The sequence below is a fragment of the Chiloscyllium punctatum genome, chromosome 43 (genome assembly GCF_047496795.1).
Source record: "Chiloscyllium punctatum isolate Juve2018m chromosome 43, sChiPun1.3, whole genome shotgun sequence".
NCBI classification, from domain to species: Eukaryota; Metazoa; Chordata; class Chondrichthyes; order Orectolobiformes; family Hemiscylliidae; genus Chiloscyllium; species Chiloscyllium punctatum.
Genome location: NC_092781.1, coordinates 13,315,457 through 13,339,456, shown reverse-complemented (window position 1 = coordinate 13,339,456; position 24,000 = coordinate 13,315,457).

Below are 24,000 nucleotides of genomic sequence, written 5' to 3'. Positions count from 1 at the left end.
ATCCTAAGACGAAACTGGAGAGCACGGCATGTTAGTGCACAGGAGAAATAGGCAGAAGTACACAGGATTGTGTTGACGGTAGAATGCAGGGAGGAAGTATCACGGGTTTTACATGAACTACCTGTAGGATGCCATCTCGGTGTACGAAAGACTCAGGTAAAGGTACAAAAACATTTTTACTGGCCTGGAATGAACAAGGATTTGGTTACATATTACCATACATGTCGCACATGTCAAATGCTAGGTAATCTAAAGACTAATAAATTCAGCACCTTTGTTGCCAATTCCTGCATTGAAACAACCTTTCACAAGGGTTAAAACTGCATGAGTATGTCCTTTCCCAAAAACTAAACTTGTGAACCAGCACTTGCTAATCAAAATGAATGCGTCCACCAGATTTCCGATGGCCATTCAGTGACAGAATATTAAGGCACAGAGGTTAGTAGAGGCGTTAATTGCTTTCTTCACACTGTATGGGCGACCCCACGAAATTCAATCAGGACAAGGGTTCAATTTTAATGATAAGCTTTTTAAGGAAGTCATGTATAGTTTAGTCATAGGACAAATTAAATCCATTGCGTGATGTCGAAAATCTCTGGGAGCTTTTGAAAGCTCGCATCAGACCCGGAAGACCATGCTTATTGTCTGGAATACGTGACAGATCGGGATAAAGGTGTCCCATTCGTATTGTTTGCCGTTGGGGAATTCATAAATGAATCTAATCATTTGACTCCCTTCGAATTAATATCTGGGCATGAAGTTAGAGACCATTTGAATTAATTATTCAGAAATTGGCAGGATGAATGTCGGGGATCTCACATTTAGGTGATGTGTCGGAGGTGAGAGGGACATTAAATTGGGTAAGGAATTTAACTAAACACCACCGAAAGAAGGAACAAGACACAAACCCAAGTGTTCCCAGTATAGATTTGTGCAGAACACCACTTGTCATGGAAAAGTCACAGTGGATCCCATCCATCTTAATCTATTGGATGAACCTACCGTGATGGACCTTGTTAAACGCTTTAGCAAAAAGCATGTAGACAACATTCACTGCTCTATCCTCTTTGATCACCGTTGTCACCTACTCAAAAAGTTCAATCAAACTTAGTAAGACATGATCTGCACCACACAAAATCATGTTGATTGTCCCTCATTAGCACACGTTTTTACAAATGCACATACATAGTCACTATTCTCTCCAACAGCTTCTCAACAATTGATGAGAGACTCACTGGTGTACAGTTTCTTGGATTATCCCTTTCGCCCTTCTTGAACAGAAAAACAACATTAGATACATGCCAGCCCTCCAGGATCTGTCCACTGGCTAGCGTGGATGCAAAGATCATCAAGGCCCAGGCAAACTTCTCTCTTTCCTCTGAGGTAGATACCATCAGGCCCTGGAGACATATTCACCTTAACGCTCTTCAAGAGACCCAACACTTCTTTCTTATGTCAAAACGCCCTGGCATGTTCGCATACCCTGCATTAATCTCACGATCCTACACATCCTTCTCCTGGGTGAATACCAATGAATGTTCCCTCCACTCTCTTCGAGTGATCATTCCTTCTCCCGATTATCCTCTTATTTTGAATGTCTGTATACAATGCCTTGCGATACTCTTCAACCTTAATTGCTGAAGTCATTTTATGGAACCTTCTTGCTCTACTAATTCCCTGCTTGAGTTATTTCTTCTTTTTATGGTCATTATGGGCCCTGTCTGATTTTAGCATCCGAAAACCTGAAATACGATTCTTTTATCCATTGGACAAAATTTACACTTTCCTTTGTTATCCAAGCATCCCTTATACAGCCTTGTCCTTCATCCTTCCCAGAACATGGCGCTCCCAATATTCACCATTTGCGAACTCTATTCCAAACCTCACTGCAGATTGAAAAACATCGAAACATCCAAACAGATCTTCTGCCTTTCCCACCACACAGTTTCTGTTGCATCCATGTTACCCCTCCCTGTTACACTATGAACGACAACGAAACTCAAGTCTGTTGCGTGGTACCTTCAGGAAATCCATGTAAACCCCATCAGTAGATTTCCCTCATTAAACCCTTTGTTAATCCAGTGAAAAACATTAGCAAGTTAGTTATGCACAATTTCACCGTGACTTTTCCTTACCAACCCACTTTTGTCCACATAACTACGAGCTTTATTCCAAATAATTGTTGCCAGAAGCTTCCATGGAGTTAAGCAGCCATGACTGTAAGTAACTGGATTAGCTTTCCAACACGTTTTAGAAAAAGGTTGTCGTGTTGACAACCGTCTCGTCTCCTGGGACCTCATCAGAATCTCGTAAAGGCTATAATCTTATCGCTAGTGCCTCTATAATGTCTCCTTTCCACGCAAAATCCTTGGATTCAACTTATCTAGTCCTGCTACCTCTGAGTGCCAACACCAATTGGACAGGTGATTGGATTGGATTGGAGCCTTTCATTGTGGGAGCAGGCATTTCGGCCCAACGAGTGAACACCATTCCTCCAAAGAACAACCCAACCAGCCCCATCTCCCTGCAAATCGCTGCCAAACCCTATAATCCTGCATGTCTCACAACTAACGCACAACTATGCCCCTAAATACTAATGGGATCGTTCGCCTGCCCGATTCACCTAAACTTGCACATTATGGAATGTGGGGGGAAACCAGAGCAACCAGCAGAAACTCACACAGAGAGTTGGAGAATACAGAAACTCGACACAATCGCCCGAGGGTGGAATCAGATCTGGGTCCCTGGTGCTGAGGTAGTGCGACCCACTGAGCCACCACTTCATCTGAAAGGAAAGGTTCAGAGGGATAGGAGCCAAACGCAGCCAAATGGAGCGAGTTCAGTTTAGGAAAGCCGGTTAGGTGGTGCCAGTCCAGAGAGAGTGCTGTCAGCATGGAGGGTTTGGCCAAAGACAGTTCTCAGGAAGGCTCACTCGACCCGAAGGGTAAACTCAGCCAGAGCCGTTGAGCTTTTCCAGCAATTGGGGCTTGTGTTTCTTGTGGCCTGTTTCCCTACTGTGGGCCATTCTGACCTTCCTTCCCGGGGAAAGTAAGCTGTTTGATGTTATCTCTCTCACAGTCTACCGACACATGTTAACAGTTTGTGAAACAGCATGGAAGCTGTTTTCTTGCCATCAGTGAATGGATTTTGGTTTTACACAAACCCTTTGACTCCAGTGCAGCTAACACTCCGGGAGAGAGGGAAAGCCAGCAGCCGTCCTATGGGTCCCAGTTTGAAACGCGAAGCATGCGCAAGCCCCGACCCTCCCTCGCGCAATGTCAGTTAAACGGCGGCGCCTCGAGACACCGCGAGCCCACAAGACGGGACCGAGTTCAGTCTCCGGCTCCGATTTGGTAAGAGCTCTGTCAATCCAGTGGTGCCAACCAATAGGGATTGCGGTCCCGCTTGGGGCCGCTCCCTAGAGGTGAATCCTTGGAAAAACTCAGCAGGTTTGGCAGCTTCTGTGAGATTAAAGCAGAGGAAACGTTTCCCATCCACTCACCCTTCATCACAATTGACAGCAAGAAGGAAAAACAACCCTCCTTAATCAGCTTATTGTGCAGACAATCAAATGTCTTGAAAAATTCCCAGCACATTTATTTTTGTGACCACTCCAAGTAAGCGTCTTTGAGAACTGGAAATGTGATCTTCGAACAAGAAGGATAGGAATTTTATTCAGTAATGAGATGGGGGACAGGGGAAGGCAATTTGGGTTGAGTGTGATCATATCAGCCATGGTCTGATTTAAAGGTGGAGCGGAATTTGGGAGTGAATCACTTCCTTCTGCTGTTCCATTTTATGATGATCCCTGTTCCATTGGGACAAGAACCGTCCACACTCAGTCCCATCAATGTGACTGTTCTCCTGTTTGGTCTAACAACATTTCATATGGTGGCTGGTGGATCAGAGGGTCAGCATACCCCAGGTGAGGGGAGAGTTTGAGAAGGTGAATCCTTCATGATAACCCCTGGTTGTGGGCATTGAACCCACACTGTTGATATCACACTGTATTACAAACGAGCTCTCTATCCAAAAGAGCTAACAAACTTCATTCCAGGGGGCTTCCCTTGTACAACACAATTATAAACAGCTCTCAACTCGATTGGAGCCAGGAGCAAGCCCATTAGCGCCCCGCCTGAGCCAGAAGGGAGAGCAGGGGAAGCCAGTGAGGGAAATTCGTCCCTCCCATGTGTCTTTCACAAACTGCGCTGGAGAAGAGAGCACATCGGGCCTGCTATCTTTTTCCTCGTGACTGGCCTTCTCCACCTTGCACTGAGAGACTAAGGGCAGCTTCGAAGAGATTTCACTTCTCACTCAAAATCTTGAACTCAAATCCGAAAAAGTTGGTTTACTCCTAAACTCTAAGAAGAGTGCAACAATATTTGGGCCAAGAGTTGGAGGATTGCATTAAGAACATAAGACCATTCCAAATTGAAACAGAAGAGGCCAGATATTGGAGTTGAAACTCTGACAATACAGCGAAAGAAAGAATCATCAGACAAGAGATGGAACCAGAGAGAATAGTTGAACACCTCCTCTTTACTTCTCGTTCATAAACACACAGCGAAGAGAAATGAGGGGTTTAGGCTGTCTCTGGGATTTTACCCCCAAGGTTGAGCTCTAGGTTGGGTCGTGTTAAATAGCAATAAAAGATCGCGCAGGGGCTGCTGCATAGGCTTATCCAACAGCTATCACTGACTCCCTCTGTCACTACAGCTCTCATCTCAATTTCCACTTTCCCAGAAGTCTCTCCTGCATCTTTTCTTCAATCCCCATCCTACCCCACCGTCTTTATTTCTCCACCCTTGTTCAAATTCCTTTCAGATTCCTTTCCTACAACTTATGGCCTCCCTGTCACCTCGCCATCTTTTTTTTCCAGGAATGCTTCTTCATTCAATCCCTTCAAAACTAACATCTTTGCTCATTTCTCTCTGCATCTGTCTCTCAGCTCTATGGGACTTTGTTGTTTGTGTCTGTAGACGATTTTGTCTGCACTGCAGTGGCACACCCACTCTCTTAGCTCTACCTCTCAGTGTTTGCAAATCTCTTTCACTGCCCTACATTTCTCCTTGGGATTTCTCTCCTCCTCTCTGTCTTACCTTCTTTCTTTCTCTTCCTTTCTTTTCCCTCCCTCCATCCCCTCTTCCATCCTATACCTGTCGGACATTCTGCTGCGTTCCCCAAATCCCACCCCCCCCCTCCCCCCGGCTTTCACTGTCGATCTCTCCCTCACGTTCTCTGCCTGCCCTTCTCTCATTCTCGCACTCCCTCCTTCTATCTGTTGGTCCTTCTCTCATTTTTCTCCTTGCATTTTCTCACGCTTTTATCCTTTGACTCCTCTGCTCTATCCTATTGACTGTACAGGCAGCATTGGGAAGACATGGACTCAGTGACACAGAGAGCTGTGCAGTTAATGCAGTGGGATCCTCCTTACACCGCCTCTGTCCCACGTTTTACCACCACTATTTTTCTCAACAGAGGATGGGGGAGTGGAAGGGGCATGAAGTGACCTCCTGATGACAGTGTGCCCAGGATGGCTGAAGACTGGAACCTTGCATTGAATTCATGTGGTCAGTGAAACGGCTCGATCGTATTGAGCGAGGGTGGAGTGTTTTATTTGGGTTTGGGAGGGAGGAAGGAAGGGTCTGTCGTATGAGAGAGATAGAGGAGTTAACACGAGATGCAGTATGTAGGACAGGATGAAGTAGTGGTCTCCACAGAAAGATTAGTCAATGAGGCCATTCGCGGAATGTCCTGAGCAATCGCACAGGACCAGGATCATTGCATGAGGAGCCTAAGAGGACAGCCATTGTGACGTGAAGCTTCTGTAATTTTAGCACTGGGGTCTTGCTTAGCGTTAAAGCCATCTGATATTTATAAGTCAGTCCACAAAGACTCACTTAACTCTACCTCAGAGAGTGGGCTTGGCATAATATTTGGGGACATTGGTAAGGCCACTGTTTGCAATTCTCGTCTCCCTGCTTAAAGAAGGATGTTGTGAAACCTGAAAGGTTTATAAAAGATTTACAAGGACATTGTCAGCTTTGGAGGGCTTGAGCTGCATTGAGTGGTTGAATAGACTGGGCCTATTTTCCCTGGTGCACCGGAAGCTGAGGAGTGGTCATATAAAGGTTTAGAAAATCATGGGGTGCACTGATGGGGTGATTATCCAAAGTCGTTTCCCTTGGGTGGGTGAGTCCAAAACTAGAGGGCATGTTTCGAGGTGAGATGAGGAAAACGTTTAAGGGATCTAAGGGGCAACATTTTTATGCAAAGTTTGGTGTGTCTATGGAACGAGCTATCAGAAGAAGTGGTGGAGGTTGGTACAATGACAACATTTAAAAGGCATCTGGATCGGAATGTGAGCGGGAAGGATTTGGAGGGATATGGGCCAAGTGCTGGCAAATGGGTTAAGAGTAATTTCTGTTATCAGATCGGCATGGACAATTTGGACCTCAGAGTTTTCTGTGCTGTACAACTATGACTCTGTGACAAACGTAGAGACACGCTGATACATTTCCAGGCAGAAGTAAACCCCAGGAGAGGAGGAGTGTCAGAAAATATCACAAGCGATGGGAGTAACTGGGATAGTGAGAAACACCCTTCATTCTGCCGTCCTTGTTTCTCTCTGTTCTCTCTCCCGCCTTCTCTGTCCTTCTCTCTATCCTTTCTCACTGTCCTTCTATCCATCTTTTGTCTCTATCCTCCCTTTCTCCCTCTTTCAGATCTGTGTGTGTTTCTCCGTGGCAGTGTCTCTGTGAATGGGATCTCTATTATATTTGGACTGAATCCTGTCTGCCTCTCTCATGTTCTCTCTCTGTCCAGCTTGTGCTTGGAGTGATAAAATACCACCTTGTACTGGACAGCCACATCACTGCATAAGTAGCTGATTTTGAGGCGGGAATATCAGAGTCTGTGTGCATCTCACATTGCAAAATAAAAATCATACAGATTGTGGATGCCATAAATCAGAAACATACATAGAAAATGCTGGAAATGCAGAGCAGTCTGGTAGGATCTGGGAAGAAAACTCAGAATTCTCTTTTGCGTCGGTGCAGTGGAAGCATTCTATATAATGTATATAATGTCATGAACACTGCACAAACACGAATCATTTACCAATTCGAGAGGGAGCACAACATTTCCCCCAATGACGATGTTCCACACTGAGACGTCTACGTCCAGTTGCAACCCTTTCCACAACTGTCTTGTATTTGTGTCTCCCAGTGTGTGTGTATGTGTGTGTGTATGTGTATTTGCATTAACAGTGTTGTTAGTTTAGATGGTGTTGTGAGCTGCTGCCCTCCTCCACTCCCTCCATGATTGAATACTTGAGTGCTTTCAACCTTCAACACCCCATGTGCAGTAGTGTGGTGGCCAGCAGCGAGTGACTAATGAGACACTTTCAGCACAAGGGAGCTTTGTTTGCACTATTTCGACCGTTCACTGTATGACAGAAAATTGCTTTTAAGACTGCATTGGGATTGGAATTGGAATTGGGAAACTTAATGGCTGAAAAGTAAGGAGCCCAGACATTTATTTATCACTTAACCGGTGAGTGTGTTCTGATAATTTTTACTGAGGAGTGAGACAATGTATTTAATAGTGAAACATATCCTGATTAACTATTCTGTTTAATTTTATCAGCACCATAAAAAGGATTTCATGTTATTGGAGACTTACAGAGGATTCCAAGCTGATAGGAATTACCCGGCAGGATAATCCATTTCCTTTGTACAATCCAAATGAATTGTACATGATGGGAAATTCATAGTTTCCAAGCTAAACTCTACCCCTAAAGTGGGATAAGAACTCACTGTCAGAATGCGATGAAATACTCCTGGATTAGTACAGCTACAACAAACATTCGAAGCTTGACACTAGCCTGCTTGATTGGCACCACATCCACAAACATCCATTCCCCCAACACCGACCCTCAGTAGCAGAAATGTGTACCATCTACAAGATGTGCTGCAGACATACATGCAAGATCCTCAGACAGTACCTTCCAACCTCGCGTGCATTTCCATCTAGAGTGTGTTGCAGACTCTAAAGAAGGACAAGGGCAGTAAACACATTGGAACACCAACCTTTTGCAAGTTCCCTTCCAAGCCTCTGACCCTCTTGATTAAGAAATATATCATACTTCTTTTGTGATACTGCATCAAAATCCTGGAATTCCCTCCCTCACAACATTGTGGGTCTATCCACAGCACGTGGACTACAGCAGTTCAAGAAAGCAGCTCACTGCCACGTTCTCAAAAATAAAAGCAACTAGGGAAGGGTAACATGTTCTGGACCCAACCAGTGATACCCTCATCCCACGAGTGAATAACAACGATTATTTCATAACCTGGAAACAGTGGGACCGTCCCGTGGACTACACTGAGGAGTTTGTTTCGTCATAATTCAAGGAATTCATGTTAGCAGTTATTTTATTGCATGACCGTTCTTCGTTGTGCCCCTAAACAATCATGTCTTTGTGCAGCAACGTACGCTTTATGACATGAAACCAACTATAATAAAGTCATATGGAATCAGCAGGTAATCGACAAGATTAAATCCTTGAAAGACATAATATGAGAAATGTAAATGATCGATTAAACACAGGTAGTTGAAGCTCCGAGATATGGTGAAAAGCAAAATCACAGAATTCCTTCTGCCTTCCATCTCTGGGTCTCTGATTCGGTCCTTGTTCTCTACCGTCAGCCTCTTCCAAACTTGACTGATCACTATAATGTGTCTGACTGTCAGAGCATTGAGCAACAGACTTAAAGCGAATGGCAGTAAAGGCGTTAGAAACAAATCAATCCAGTCTAGTGCCACCCACAAAGTCTCAGTAAGATAGCTTCATTTTGTGTGGGCCAGGCAGGATCAATCGTTGTGTTGGGGCCTGAAACCGTTTCACCTGAGTGTGTGAGGAGGCAGGGTGAATTGAGGATTTAGGGACAGGGACAATGTGCCGAAGAGTGTGGTGAGGACAAGGTCAATTGAGGGGTGAGGATCAGTAACATAGTGCCTGAGAATGTGGGCGAGGCAGGTTCATTGAGTTGTGCTGCATGGAGCCTGGTCCTTCAGCCCAAACTGGCCCGTGTCGACCAAATTGTCAATCCATGGTTACCCTATTTCCCTGGACCTGGCCCGAATCCTTGTAAACTTTTCCTATCCATGTATTTGTTCAAATGTTTTTTTTAAAAAGTTGCCAATTGAAGGGTTAAGATATTGAACACATTGACTGAGAGTGCTTCTCAAGGATTTAGGGTATGAAAATGCTGCCTGAGGGAATAATAGATTTAGGGTCCACAAAACACTGCCTGAGAGTAAGGCAGGGGAATCGAGGGTTTAGCGTCTGGACATGCTGCCTGACAATGTGGGGAAAGCAGATTCGATCGAGGATTTAGGGTCTGAACATGCTGCCTGAGAGTGTTGATAAGACAGGGTCAATCGAGGTGTTCAGGCCTGAAACGTGCGCCTTAGTGTGTGAGGGAGGCAGGGTTGATGAAGGGTTTGGGGTCTCGAACATTCTCCCTGAAAAAGCAGTGCGAGCAAATTCAATCGGGAACCTTTGGAGCAGAGTTCGACCAATATCGAAAGGGACACTCCAATACTGCGGCACTTCTTCAATACTAACCCCTGACAGTGCGGCACTGCATCTCTACTGTCCTGAGACAGTACTGTACTAAGCATTCGATAGTAGAGCACTCCCTTAGTAGTGATCCTTCCAACTATACAGCACTCCCGAAGTACTGATCCTCCCACAATATGGTGATTCCTTAGTTATGACCCTCCAACAGTGCAGCACTCCTTCACTATTGAATTCATTTGCTACCTTTCCTATTAATTTATCTGTTCTGACCGTCATTTCATTATAATTGATTTTGATGCAAATTACTCACTCCCAAACTGAATATTATATTTAATCATGTTATAATTGCAGCATCCGAGAGGATCTTTCACTCAGAGGTCCTCCCTTAAACATGCCCCATTCCCATTTTCAGATTCAGTGTAAACCACAATAACAAAGTAAGAACAAGGAGCACACATAGTCCAACTGGCCCATTGAGCCTGCTCAGCCATTCAATTACAACATGTCTAATCTTTTCATGGGCTCAGCCCCACTTACCAACTTCTCACCATGGCCCTTAATTCCTTTACTTTCCCAAAAGTTATTTATCTTCGCTTTAAGACATTCAATGAGGAAGCTTCAACCATTTCATTGGGCAAGAAATTCTATAGATTCACTGCCCTCTGGATGAAGAAGTTCCTCCTCAATTTAGTCTCAAATTTGCTACCGCTAACGTTGAGGTTTATGCCTTCTTGTTCCAGGTTCACTTGCTAGTGGAACATTCTCTCTAATTTGATACTGTCTATTCACCTCATAGTTTGATATGTTTCTTTTAGATCTCCCACTATTCTTCTAAGCTGCAATTTATATATTCCCAGTAACCTCAGCCTCACGTCATAGGTCAATCCCTTCAACTCCAGCATCAAACAAATTAATCTCCTCTGCTCCCTCTCCATAGCTAGTACATCCTTTCTCAATTCAGGAGACCAAAAGTGCACACAGTGGCGTCAACAGCACCCTGTAGCATACACGCCCATTTGCATGAAGGACAAAATTCTAAATTACCTCCTGTACTTGTATACCAACCTTCTGTATATCTTGTGCAATTCCACTGAGGTCCCTTCCGCAGCAGCTTGTTGCAATTTTTCCCATTCAAATAATAATCTTTTTAAATGTTATTCCTACTAAGTTGGATGACATCACGTTTATTAACATGCATTCTTTCTGTCAGATGTTTGTCCACTCATTTAAACCATCTTTGTTCCTCTGCAAGCTTTCACAGTCTTCTGCACACGTTGCTCTACCACTCATACTAATGTCCTCTGCAAACTTTGACACACTACAGATGGTCCCCAATTCCAAACCATCTATACAAAGTGTGAATAATTGTGGTCGCAATACTGATTCCTGAGATGCAAAACTCGTCACTGATCACAAACCAACAATGCTCATTTATCACCACTCTGATTCCTGTTCGTTAACCAATCCTCTGTTCATGCTAACAGATTGCCCATAACGCCGCACAACCTTATCTTATCCAGCAGGCTTTTGTGAGGCACCTTGTCGAATGGCTTTTGGAAATCTTGATAAACTACATCTACTGTTTCCCCATTGTCCACAGTGCTTGAAATGTCTTCATTGGATTTCAGTAAATTAGTTAAGGATGACCTGCCTTTCATGAACCCATGCTGCATCTGTCCAATGGAGTAATTTCTATCTAGGTGTTTTGCTAATTCTTCTTTGATAATAGCTTCAAGTATTTTTCCCACTGCTGAAGTTAATATCACCTCCCTATAATTCCCCATCTTTTGTCTACCTCATTTTAAAAAAACAAAATCGTTGTCAAATTTGCTGTTCTCCTATCTTCCGGAACTGCCCTTGAGTCCATTGAATTTTGGAAAATTACCAAAAGTGCACTTGGTATTTCCGTCCCTATCGCTTTTCATACCCTAAGACGCATTTCATTAGGACCAGTAGAGTTGTGTTATGTTTAGCTTCATTAGCTTCAACCACACTACTTCTTTTGTGATAATGATCGTTTGTAAGTCCTAACCTACATTACCCTCCTTGACAATTACTGACATGTTATTCGTGTCCTCCACGGTGATGACTGACAAAAAAAGCTTTTCCATGTATCACACATTTCCTCAAATCCCATTATTAAATCACACTTCTTGTCTTCTGAAGGACCAATGTTTACCTGTGCCACAACTTTTCATTTTATATCCTTGAAACCTTTGCTATCAGTCTTTTCATTCTAAGCTAGTTTACTATCATAATTTATCCTACTTTCGGTTGTATCTTTTTTGTGGCTTTTTGTTGTCCTTTGGTGTTTTCCCAATCTTCTAGATTCGGTCAGGTCTCTGCCATTTTGTATGCCTTCTCTTTCAATTTGATAGCCTCCCTTGTTTCCTTTGGCATCCATGGCAGATTACCACTTTTCCTACAGTCCTTCCTTTTCGCTGGTATATACTTTTCATGAGCACTTTGAAGAATTGTGTTTGAAAGTCCTCCACTGTTCGTCAACTGATCTACATTAAAGTCTTTGCTTCCAGTCTACTTTAGCCATCTCCTCCCTCAACCTATTGTAGTCTCCTTTGTTTTAGTACGTGACCTTGAAGTGGGATTTTATTTTCTGAGTTTCCATCTGTATTCTAAACTCAACCATACTGCAATCTTACCTACCAACAGGATCTCTTACTAGGAGATTATGAATTATTCCTGTCTCATTGCATAGGACCAGACCTCGGGTAGCTTGTTCCATTGTTCGTTCCGTTATAGACTGTTGAAGAAAACTATTGTGGATACATTCAATGAACTCCTCCTCAAGGCTACCTTGATTGACCTGGTTCAATCAATCGACATGTAGATTAAAAATCCCATAATACTTTCCATACTATTTTTACATGCAAATGTTACATCATTGTTCGTTGTGTACATCACTGTGATGCTATAATTTCATGGCCGACAAACTATGCCTTTCACTGTCTTTTTAGAATTTCTAATCTCCACCCAAATGAATTCAATCTTATTTTCCACAGAACTTACATCATCTCTCACCATCGCCCTGATCCTTAAAAATGAGAGCTCCATTACCTTCCTTCCCTTCTTTTCTGTCATTCTGAAGCGTCTGAATCACCTGCATATTAAACTCCCAGTTGTGATCATCGGCAACCATGTCTCTGTAATGGCGACTAAATCATATTCCTTCTCAATGATTTGTGCCATTAACCTTGTTTCAAATGCTAACAGCATTCATGCAAAGTGCCTTTCTTGTAGTTTTTATACCCTCTTTTTGAATTGTAACATCTCTATTAATAATATCTCTTGAGTTGTCCTTCCTTTCAACTTCTTTCTTAGTTAAACTCTGTGTAGTTAAACGCTACGTAATTAAACTCTGCACTCATGCAAACCTGCTGCTTCGCTGTCGTTTGCCCCTCCCATCCTACCCACCAATGCACTCGTGTGAATTCCAAGTGACCACCCGATTTGTCCTTTTCGCTGCAACACTGGTTCTGTATCGGTTCAGACGTTGACTATCCCATTAGGTCAGATTCCCTCGTTCTAAAATTGATGACAATACCCAATGAAATGGAACCCCTCTTCCCACACCACTCCAAGAGCCATGTGTTTACTTAGTAATTTTCTTATTACTAAGCAAATTTCCAAGTGGTTCAGGTAGTAACACAAAGATTATAAACCTTGAGTACCTGTTTCTTAATTACTTTTCGAGGCCTTGATAATCTCCAAACAGATCATCTCTCCTAGGCATGCCTATGTTGTTGGTCCCAAAGTGGACCACAGCAACTGGATCATCCTTCACCCTCTCAATCTCCTTTCAGGCCGGTCAACGATGTCCCTCTGCCGAACTAGGGTAGGCAACAGACTGTATGAGACCTGTGATCCTCCTTACAAGGTATTCTACCTATCCCCCAATTAAAAATCCCCTACAACTCTCACTTGGCTTTCGTTGCACTCTTTTTTCTCTCTGATTTCTCTCCCATATCGCTCCTCTCACTCATGATATTGAGACCACTACCTCCATCATCTGGTTTCAGATACGAATTATCACTGTGGTCCTGAATGCAATCTATTTTTCTCTAGTAGTTTTGGTTGTATCCTGAAAGTTCGAATAAAGTTCATTGATTTTCCTTTGTTTTCTCAACATTGTTCTTTCACGTCTGTGTTTTTCCTCTTATCTTATTGTTAAGTTTTCCCTTGATCATTCTATACTCCTTGATAAGTTCTGCTGTCTTCAGCGAACAGTATTGACGCTAAGGATGTGTTGAAAATCCTGATTTTGAGGTTTTCACGATTTTTATTTAATTGAACATCCTGGCATGTACTCTCCTCACTTTATTGTTGAATGTGCAAACTTTCCGACACTTTCAGACTTGTCGAGAAAAAGTCTTCTTCCTGTCCTCTCTTGCCAAACCTCACATGACTTTATGTAAAGCGGTCTTCCCCTCATTTAGAACTTCGATTCCAGTCTGATTCTCGTCTTTTGTTTTCCATACAAACTTGATTAAAACGGAGTCTCTCATCTCCAGCATTTGCAGTTCTCACTTTCTCCTTGATTATAGTGGATTCGTGAACTACTAGATGGACTTTAAGAATTCTCCTGCCTCGAAGTCATTCACGTTATCATTATTCCAATTAATAATCGGAAAGTTGAAATCGCCAAACCAGCTCATATGAATTTGACAATTCCTGGAAATTTACCGACATATATACTCATTTTTTTCCCGAAGTAATAGAGGGCATATAGTACATTCCATAGTGATGTAATTGCTCCATTTGGTTTGTTTTATTTACTTTTAATTGGATAAATTCATTTGAGGAAATTCTTCATGCCTCATCATTCTGTACTCGTGGAAATTGATCACTGATCAATATTATGACTTGCCCTCCAATTTTCACTGCTTCTTTGTATTGCTTGAAGCCTGTACATTCTGGAAAATTGACCGACATATCCCTCTGCTTGCCTTCACTGACATGAATGACTTCAATCCTGTCTCTTAACTTGTGATATCAAATCCTCCGTCTTTGATCTTCAGACCCCTTGCTAGAAAATATGTATCATTCAATCTTAACAATTTCAATTTCGCTTCACCGTGACTGCCTTTCTACTTATTAGAACCTCCCAATTTATTTCCGGAATGTTTTTTTCTCGATCTTACTCTGTATCTTCCCCTGATGACTCATCCCTCGGGATACCTCCTCCAACCATATTACTTTAATCCTGCCCCAACAGAATGAGCAATCATTACCGGAGGGATTCAGTTCTCATTCTGCTTAAGGTACAACTAGTATGGCTTTGCTCCTACCTGACCAACAATTGTCACAATGTCCCAGAAAGCAAAATCATCAAGAGAAATTTAATGCAGATTAAAAACAAAAGTAAGATTTATTCTTGTCGAGAAAGATCTATGATGTACTTTCATGGTTTGCAAAACAATTTAAGACAAATATAAATAAAATCCATGAGTGATACGAAGAAATTCAAAGGATTTGAGAGATAAGGGGGGGCTGGGGGGGTTAATGAGAATGGTCGGGGGAATATTCATCCTAGTAAAGCAGCCGACCACCTGTACAATCCTGAGAAAAAGGAGTATTGAATGAGCATCAGATAAACCATAACATTCAAGTCTATGGATGACATACTCAAAAGTGGGAAGAGTTGATAGACCGTAGTTTTGGCAGAGTAGCCTTGATGGTCCAAAGGCCTTATTATTTATTGGGTGATTCGATGATTATGTCTTATGACACGAGGTAACACCCCGCCCCCAACCACCCCTCCGGCTCACTAAGTTAAATGAGCAAGACAGATAAGATTTACCCCATGCGGTAATATGAACATTTGAGATGCAAAGAACTATCCCAAAAGTCACTATTTAAAGGAAAAATTAGCATCTTTGCTTAAAGTCTATCAGGAAACATTAACTAACAACTGATTACAACTCAAATATCTCACCCTATCGATTACCTTCCCCTCTACAATACTGGTCTGAAAAAACACCTGATTAAGCTTTGCTGAAAAATTCAAATTTCAAAAAACAGCCAGCTGTTGAATCTTCTCTTGGCATCTTCCTCTGTCGGTTTGCTCTCAGGGTCGGTGTGCATCTTTTTTTACTGTGCAAATTCCATCTCCAGACAGGTAACTCTCAGAGAGTTCTGATGAGCAGCCTACATTTGCTAGTATGTTGGCAATTCTCTCTCAACTGATCAAGTTTTCTTTCTGGTTTTATACCCCAACACATCGGATCACATCATGGTTTTAATATTGGCAAAATACCAAATTCAAATTTGATTAGATTTTTGTGTCTTGGGCATAATTAAAACTGACTGGTTGAATTTGCATTTGCTTTTGTCTCACAGCAGGTCAGCCCGTGCTAGTTGTTCTGATCAAACGTTACATTGTTATCTTGTTCTGGGCTCTGTGCATCTCTGAGTCCTTGCTAGCTTTCAACTGTCTTAAAGTAACAGCACACCTTACGTCATTAATGATTGCAAAAGAATAATAATTGTTAAAAGTCAATTATTTTTTCAGGTATGTGGAAAACTACAATATTACTCGTTGAAATCACAGCAACCCACCTCACACTGAAGTTATGTATCATACTTCATATTTAATGTAGCACATAATTTATTCAACATATAATACATATCAACACAGGTAACATTACAACATCTTGAAAAGGTGGCCAGCACTGTGGCCAGCATCTTGAAACAGCACACTACGTTTCAGTGATGTTGTGAATAAAATATATCAAGTTGCATTTCAGCTTGATGAATCCCCACTAGAACTGGAAAATGTTTGAGATGTTCAAAATCCAGTTTCAAAAACACATTTTTCATAACCTTTGGTTTTCTACAGATAAAATGTAGTCCCTCGGCAATAATTCCTCCTTGGTCAACAAAGAGCTCCGTTTCATCAAAGTTTTCGTCATTTCATTCCTCCCAAAAATTTGTAAGTTCTGAAACAAAACAACAGATTCATGGCCTATTCCACAGAAGAATATAAAACATAGAACTTGGGCTGGCATGATGGCTCAGGGGTTAGTATTGGTACGTCACAGTTCCCGGCAGCTGGGTTCAATTCCCGTCTCGTGAGATTATTTGTGTGGAGTTTACACAATCTTCCTGAGCCTGCAAGGGTTTCCGCCCGAAATCCAAAAGATGGGCAGACCAGGTGAATTGTCCATGCTAAATTACTCGTAGTGTTAGGTGCATTCGTCAGGATTAAATGAAGGGAAATGGGTCTGGGTTGGTTTCTCTTTGGAGGGTTGGGCCAAATGGCCTGTTTCCACACTACAATGAATCTAATGTACAAAAACACATGAAGGCCCTTCAGCCCATTGAGTGTTTGCTGTCCATGTCGTCATTCTAAACATACACAGTTTGTCTGCACATTGTCCATTTGCCAATTCGTTGGCTTTTCATGCATCTATCTGAAAGATTCTTTGGTGTCCTTATCGTATCCATTTCTAACATTTGTCCTGGCAGCATATTCCAGGCCCTGTTCACGTGCTGTGTAAAAAGACTTTTTGTTGCAAATCCCCCTTTAATTCTTCCACCCCCCTCCCCCACTAACTTCAAACTATGCAGACTATTCTGTGACATTTCCACCCTGTGATAAAGGCTCTGACTATCGACCCTATTAATTCATCCCAACATTTTGCAATTCTATCAGGTTTTCCCTTGGCCTCTGAAACCTCTTGAGGTCATTAATCCAAGTACATCCCTCTTCTCCTGATAACTAATGGATTCCGATCCATGAAATATTCTTGTAAACCACTTTTGCACGCGAAACCCAGTCTTCATATCCTTTCCTAAATTTCAAACAGAACTGCACGCAATACTCCAATGTGGCTCAAATCTTACATGCTTACAATATGACTGGCCAACTATCGCAGTGAAGGATCATACCGATGTCAAAAAGCATAGCATTTGCCTTCTTTACCACCTTATGAACTTGTGTTGTCACTTTCGGGTACAAATGGTATTTATCCCATCGAATACTTCATCCAAAATGAAAAAGGAAATCTGAAGTAAGTTTGGAAAGCGTCAAATTGAATTCAATAAAATCTACAATTAAGTTTAGATTTAATTATAATTAAACTAGTTTGATGGATATCATGTAACTATTGACACAGCTCAAAATAACATCTAGTTTACGAACATGCTTCTTCGAAGGAAATTTGCATATCTTACCGGGCGTGGTCTACATGTCATTAAAGAGATATAAACATTCCGGTTGATTTTGAAATGGTCTTTGAAACAGCTTCGGAAGCCAGTCATGTGTGTAGATAATTGTGAACTATAATAGTTTTGAATTACTCATTGAGAATTAAATTATTCATTTCCAGTGTGTGGTAATGTATACATATCACCTACGCATATAAACATAAAAATCAATGCATTTCTCGGTCACAGTTAACTGTCAGAATCAACATAGTGGGACGATTAACAATCGTAACCGCAACTTATTATCAATAGTATATAGAGCATTATTGGCTTCGTCGGAATTAATTATTTTCTGACACTTTTGTCGTGTGAAATTTATTTGAAAATGATCACTGCTAATCTGGAAGTTGTGCAGCTCATTAAGCACGTGGACACGGTTGATTTGGGTTCTGAGATGTCACTAATATCGTACCACCTTTGAACATCATTGGTCGAGATGGACAAATGTGATAATTCCTCATTTATTAAGATGTAATGCATCACTTGGTATGGTTCGACTGAGCACATTGGGCTGAGGGACACCTGAATTGGCAAGGTGTGATAATTGTAATCCCTATCAAGAATAATAATCTTGTATGATTCCTGCTTTGACAGTCCTGAGACTTACCGCTGGCTGCAATTGATTTAAGATGCATTTGGATTCTTCGATGTTGTGATTATTTAATAGCTTACTCCAGGTCATGAGTAGTTCGCCATAGTATGTGTATTTCCTGATCTCGCTCATCCACATTAGCCAAATGGAACAATTTTTTTTCCTTTCAGCAAGTTCTGCAGTAATTGAGCATAGTTGAGAGGATGGTATGTCACATCTGATTTGCTGAGACCTCCTTTCATGTTACTAATGGGAAACAATTGGACAAACTGATCTTGTCAAGTTCTTTGTCAAGTAATTGACATCTTTCCCCAACAATGCACTGGTGCAGACTTGGACAGTGTGCAAGTCACCCTGAACAATACTTTAGACAATGGGATTGATACAAGTTGCTGCTGCCAGGTATAAAGCCACTGGAAGATTGATCTCTGCATTAGATGACATACCTGCACTATTAATAACGTCTGGATTTGCACAACCGGTTCGGAGGACCGGGTTCGTTGACATTAACCCATTATTGGAATTTATACATCACAGGACCATGACAGCTCGATGTGAAGGTGGTTCAATTTCAGTTTTTTTGTTGAATAGTTTGTATCATTAAAGAATCTCTACTGTTCGGTGAATCATTACAGATTGGGGGATACTCTGGAGTTGTACCTCAAGCACTTGTGGGAGAGTGTCTGTTTTTTGGATGATATTACTCAATATATATTAGATTGAGGGACTGGGCATTCAACTTACAATATAATGTGTTGGGATCATTTGTTTTAATTGTACTTATTTCGAAAGTCGAATAGGCTGCATTGTTTGCAACATGTGCTTCTTGGAACTGAAGTTCATTTGAAATGTTTTATTGCCTCGAACTTCCGTCGAATCCCTACACTGTGAAAACAGGTCATTTGGCCCAACACATCCACAACGACCGTCTGGAGGGTAATCCACTCAAACCCATTTCCCGACCCCATTTATCTACATTTCCCCTAATGCATCTCACATACACATCCCTGAACACTATGGTAAATTAATCCAATCTGCACATCTTTGTGTTGTGATTGGAGATTGGAGCACACAGAGGAAATCTCTACAAACACAGGGCGAATGTGCAAACTCCACACAGACAGTTGCCTGAGGCTGGAATCGAATCTGGTCCCTTGAGCTGTGAGGCAGCAGTGCTCACCACTGAGGCACCGTGCTGCATGAGGTAGAGATACTGAATGAGTATGATGTCATAGAAGTAGATTCAGATTTTCAATTGAGTGTCTGTTTCTGTGTGTGCATATGGAGAGTGTTTGTTTTATGTGGTTGCAATCGTCTTGCACAGTTGTGAAAACTGCTGCCTCAGAGGACAAATTGCTGGAATGAACCGAACTTGACAGGCCTGGAGAGAGTGTTTAAATATAGGTTTGTGAAATTGCAATATAATTCCAACCGTCCACACTGAATTTTAAGGCAGGCTGATTGTAAATATATACATATCAAAGAGGAGGCGTAAATGTAATTTATAACTCTGAGATATGAAGCAGGCATCAGTATTATTGATGACAATGGTATCATTGAATAAAAATCGATTTAAAAAACTGCGGATGCTGTGAATCAGAAACAAGAAGCACAGATGTTGCTGGAAAGGCTCAGCAGGTCTGGCGGCATTTGTGAAGAGAAATCAGGTTTAACGTTTCGTGTCGACTGACGCTTCCTCAGAACTGTTGGCTCCTAGGTCAGCTTATCTGCAGAAGATAGACTGAGGGAGGGGGAAAGGAATAAGGGAATATAATCCGAAGAAAGAGATGGAATGTTGAACAAATTGGTATGGCCCAGGAATGTGACTTGCAAATTTAAAACATGCCTCAACAGGTCAATCAAGCAATTCTGATAGATTTTGAAAATGTTCCATGAAAGTCTATGACAGGGGACATTGATCATAAACTTGCAAAACCACGAATTGTGAAATTGGAAATGGCATTTTTCGGGCACAGCAACGGAAGTGGGTGATAACACTGAGGAACATGAAGGTGAAGGCCATCGAGGAATTCGCAAACCCATCCTCAAAGAAGGAAGTACTACGAGTTTTACAATTGAGTGGATTCTACAGGAAATTTGTTCTAAACATTAGTAACACTTTTAGTTCGTAGTTCGGGGGTCAACCTCCACTTCATAATAACGTGGATTTCGCTCGTGCATACATTACATCATCTGTGACATAGCTAGCGTTGAATACAGCTGCAGATGCTGGAGATCAGACCGGAAAATGTGTTGCTGGAAAAGCACATCAGGTCAGTCAGCATCCAAAGATAAGGATAATCAACGTTTCGGGCATGAGCCCTTCTACACGAATGAGGAGAGTGTGCCAAGCAGGCTAAGATAAAAGGTATGGAGGAGGGACTTGGGGGAGGGGTGTTGGAAATGTGATAGGTGGAAGGAGGTTTAGGTGAGGGCGATAGGCGGGAGTGCGGGTGGGGGCGGAAAGGTCAGGAAGAAGATTGCAGGTTAGGAAGGTGGTGCTGAGTTAGAGGGTTGTGACAGTGTCAAGGTGGGGGGAGGAGAAATGTGGAAACTGGAGAAATCTGAGTTCATCCCTTGTGCTTGGAGGGGTCCTAGGCGGAAGATGATGTGCTCTTCTTCCAGACGCCGTGTTGCTATGGTCTGGCGATGGAGGAGTACAAGTACCTGCATGTCCTTGGTGGAGTGGAAGGGAGAGTTGAAGTGTTGAGCCACAGGGTGGTTGGGTTGGTTGGTCCAGGTGTCCCAGAGGTGTTCTCTGAAATGTTCCGCAAGTCGGCGGCCTATGTCCGCAATATAGAGGAGGCCAAATCGGGTTCGGGGATGCAGTAAATGATGTGTGCGAAGGTGCAGGTGAATTTGCAGCGGATATGGAAGGATCAACACGACGGCTGGAGGAAGAGCGCCTCATCTTTCGCCTCGGAACCCTCCAACCACAAGAGATCAACACGACAGCTGGAGGAAGAATGCCTCATCTTCTGCCTCGGAACTCTCCAACCACAAGGCATGAACTCAGATTCTCTCCAGTTTCCTCATTTCCCCTCCCCCCCACCTTGTCTCAGTCCCAACCCTCGAATTCAGCACCACCTTCCTAACCTGCAATCTTCTTCCTCACCTCTCCGCCCTCACCCCCATTCCGGCATATCACCCTCACCTTAATCTCCTTCCACCTATCGCATTTCCAACGCCCCTCCCCCAAGTCGCTCCTCCCTACCTTTTATCGTAGCCTGCTTGGCACACTCTCCTCATTCCCGTAGAAGGGTCCATGCCCGAAACGTTGATTCTCCTCCTTCTTGGATGCTGCCTGACCTGCTCTGCTTTTCCAGCAACACATTTTCAGGTCTGATCTCCAGCATCTGCAGTCCTCACTTTCTCACTACATAATGATTAATTCACTGGAAAACGATTTTCTCATCGAATTAGAAAGACCCATAACTGTTGTTTCTGACAACCCGGACAACTGTCAAATTGAATAGAAAACCAGCATGAGACCTGCTGCAAGCGAGCTCCACCGCAAACAGCAACAAACAGGAAACACAGCCAAAGTCAGCTCCGCTCCCTGAGGAAATTCTAGCTGACCGCCGCTATACTAATCATTTATCTCCTCACCCTGATCATCCTGCCACGGGATGATTGGAACTGGGGGCAGGTAAAGAGAAATGTTAGGTGTTCACGAGTTACGGGTCAAGCAGATTAGATGTTGTGTTTGCGCTCATGCCTCCATGTACTCCCAAGAGTGAATTCCCCTGAAACCCATCCCCTTCAACAAATCAGAAATCAATGGCGGCTGGAACGCGACAAGTCCCTGAAGTAACCTCTCTCAGCTTGTCACCGGGAATGGAAAGTTACGGGTGTAAATGTTTGGCCCACTGGAAACCCGCAGGGTAGCCATTAAACAAGCTTTAGCGATGGGTCTTCGCTTATGCAACCTTTCCAACGATACCCCGGCACTACCCCTCACAGACTCGACCAGACAGTGCAAACCCCTGTAATCTATCATCCTCAAAAACAGCAATCCAATCAGATGGAATGCCGGCTGGCGCCAGTGCATGAACTCGTTGCTCCTCACTCCCGCAGCAAAGTGGTCCACGGGAGAATACAGTTTACTGATCCTTCACGTCCTCAACGTTACCATCCAAAATACCACTTTCACCAAAGCCTAGAGAGAGTTCCAGACCGACAATTTGAAAATCTATAATGGAATCTATGCTATTTGTGGCCACAAAGCCTACCTTTCATTATCCTGACCCAGGAGCTGTTATGTTGTATATGCGGTGCAGTCTCATTTGCATATCATTCCCTGTATTTCCCTTTACGACACCACCATGTCACAGGAAGCGAAGCCTCACCGATCTTGACCTGGTTCTCACTATCCTTTCACCCAAATATGCAACCACTCGATTCAAAATAAAAACTCATCAGCTGGCCCCCACCTTGGAGGAGGTAGCCAACGAACAGCTGAATTTCAAAACTGTTGGCATCCCCAATGGCACCCTGCAAAACTGGATGATCCAGGGCTATCTGCTGTTCGAGAAAGTGGGCGCATGCACACTCATCGTTTCCAATTGCTGCACTTAATGACCCAACCCCAGTGAGGACATCAGTGACCCAGCCTGGCATATCCAATGCACTACCGCTGTACTGCTCAACCAAAAACCAAATGGGACCTATAGAACTGGGCAAGATCTGTGACAGTTGTCCTGGAGCACAGCCTTGCGACAGGGATTCATATTCGTCATTACTATCATTGTCGATATCGCACTTGTTGCATGGATATTAAAATGCGTTTAAATCGCCAGCGTTTGTCCTCCAAGGTGCTACCCCCGCCCCCTTACCATGCATCAATGAAGGCCCACTCGAACAATAACTTTGCAACCGACACAGAATATGCAGCTTTGGACTCGGACTCCAAATACAACCCAACTGATGCTGCCCCGACGGCGTCAGATAACCTTCTGGTTCTTGCGACACACCCTCTTCATCTCAAACCCAGTTCTCAGACAAAAACAAAAAAAGGAGGAATTGTCGGAGAAAAGAAAATGAACTCCTCTGCGTGCCCACTACTTGATTGCAGAAGCCATGTCGGTTGTTAACTAAACACAACATAGGCAAAATACCTCAACTTGACGACAACGAGCTCAGTAACAAAACAGCAAAACAAGCCATTTTCTAAACAGCTTCCAGACTCAATGAATACACTCCTGAGATGATCTGACAACAGTTTTCCTAGCTCACAATAGCATCATCTCGATCGAAGTGATGTGAGGACATCCCCAGTCTCCTCAAGTACTGAACCCCACAAAGCCTCCCTAGACTGAGTGACACCGGATACGACGGAAGGTTGCACACCACCCTGCATGAACATTGAAACGAGAATACTGGAGATGAGCATCTGCACGAGACGAGGAACGGGCATCCCTGTTACAATTACATTTTTTTCCATTCAATATAATTTAATTCATATTGTCTTGGAATTAACAATGCACGACGAGATCACGGATGTAAAACTATGCACACTATTTGTATCTACAGCACGGGATAAAGAATCCTGGAATTATCTGTGCAGTTTGTCCATGCTGTACCACTCCTAGCAATA